Here is a 1916-nt window from a genome sequence, read left to right on the forward strand (position 1 = left end):
TGGACTTCCATTGGAAGATCCCCATCAGTTCTTAGCTGAATTCTTGTAAATCTGTGACACTGTCAAGACCAATGGAGTTGATTCCGAGGTCTACAGGCTTATGATTTTCCCTTTTGCTGTAAGAGACAGAGCTAGGACATGGTTGGACTCACAACCTAAGGACAGCCTGAACTCTTGGAAAAAATTGGTCAATGCCTTCTTGGCAAAGTTCTTTCCACCTCAAAAATTGAGTAAGCTTAGAGTGGAAGTCCAAACCTTCAGACAGAAGGAAGGCGAATCCATCTATGAAGCTTGGGAAAGATACAAGCAATTGATCAGAAGGTGTCCTTCTGGTATGCTTTCAGAATGGAGCATCATATGCATATTCTATGATGGTCTGTCTGAACTGTCCAAGATGTCATTGGACAACTCTGCAGGTAGATCTCTTCATCTGAAGAAGACACCTGAAGAAGCTCAGGAACTCATTGAAATGGTTACAAATAACCAATTCATGTACACTTCTGAAAGAAATTCTGTGAATAATGGGACAACTCAGAAGAAAGAAGTTCTTGAGATTGATATTCTGAATGCCATATTGGCTCAGAACGAAATATTGACTCAGCAAGTCAATATGATTTCTCAGAGTCTGAATGGATTGCAAGCTGCTTCCAACAGTACTAAAGAAGCATCTTCTAAAAAAGAAGCTTATTATCCTGAGAACCCTACAATGGCAGAGGTAAATTACATGGGAGAACCCTATGGAAACACCTATAATCCTTCATGGAGAAATCATCCAAATTTCTCATGGAAGGACCAACAGAAGCCTCAACAAGGCTTCAACAATAATGGTGGAAGAAATAGGTTTAGCAATAGCAAGCCTTTTCCATCATCTTCTCAACAACAGACAGAGAATTCTGAATAGAGCCATTCTGGCCTGGAAACTATAATCTCTGATCTATCCAAGACCACACTAAGTTTCATGAATGAAACAAGATCCTCCATTAGAAATTTGGAGGCACAGGTGGGTCAGCTGAGTAAGAAGATTACTGAAACTCCTCCCAGTACTCTCCCAAGTAATACAGAAGAAAATCCCAAGAGAGAGTGCAAAGCCATAACCATGACCAACATGGACGAACCTGGAGAGAGTGAGGAGGACGTGAGTCCCAGTGAGAAAAGCCTCATGGGACATCCTCTGGACAGAAAGGAGTTTTTCTTTGAGGAACCAAAGGAATTTGAGGCTCATATAGAGACCGTAGAGATTCCATTAAACTTTCTTCTGCCATTCATGAGCTCTAATAAATATTCTTCCTCTGAAGAGGATGAAGACATCACTGAAGAGCAAGTTGCTAAATATTTAGAAGCAATCATGAAGCTGAACGCCAAGTTATTTGGTACTGAGACTTGGGAGGATGAACCCCCCATATTCACCAATGAACTGAATGCATTAATGAGGCAGACATTACCTCAGAAGAAACTGGATCCCAAAAAATTCTTCATACCTTATACCATAGGCACCATGACCTTTCAGAAGGCTCTGTGTGACCTGGGGTCAGGGATAAACCTCATGCCACTCTCTGTAATGGAGAAACTTGGAATCTTTGAGGTACAAGCTGCAAGAATCTCACTAGAGATGGCAGACAAATCAATGAAACAGGCTTATGGACTAGTAGAGGACGTGCTAGTAAAGGTTGAAGGCCTTTACATCCCTGCTGATTTCATAATTCTAGACACTAGGAAGGATGAGGATGAATCCATCATCCTTGGCAAACCCTTCCTAGTCATAGCAAACGCTGTGATTGATGTTGACAGAGGAGAGTTGGTCCTTCAGTTGAATGAGGACTACCTTGTATTTAAGACTCAAGGGTCTCCTTCTGTAACCATGGAGAAGAAGCATGAAAAGCTTCTCTCAATACAGAGTCAAACAAAAACCCCACATT

General features: G+C 41.5%; 1 non-coding gene across 1 annotated transcript; it reads right to left on the reverse strand.

Moving 5' to 3' along the window:
* Positions 1 to 232: 232 nt before the first annotated feature.
* On the reverse strand, positions 233 to 340 carry LOC112731718 (small nucleolar RNA R71). Its single transcript, XR_003167483.1, has one exon. It is a non-coding gene; the product is annotated as a small nucleolar RNA R71 (small nucleolar RNA).
* Positions 341 to 1916: the final 1576 nt, after the last annotated feature.

This window comes from Arachis hypogaea, chromosome 12, assembly GCF_003086295.3.
Source record: "Arachis hypogaea cultivar Tifrunner chromosome 12, arahy.Tifrunner.gnm2.J5K5, whole genome shotgun sequence".
Taxonomy (NCBI): Eukaryota; Viridiplantae; Streptophyta; class Magnoliopsida; order Fabales; family Fabaceae; genus Arachis; species Arachis hypogaea.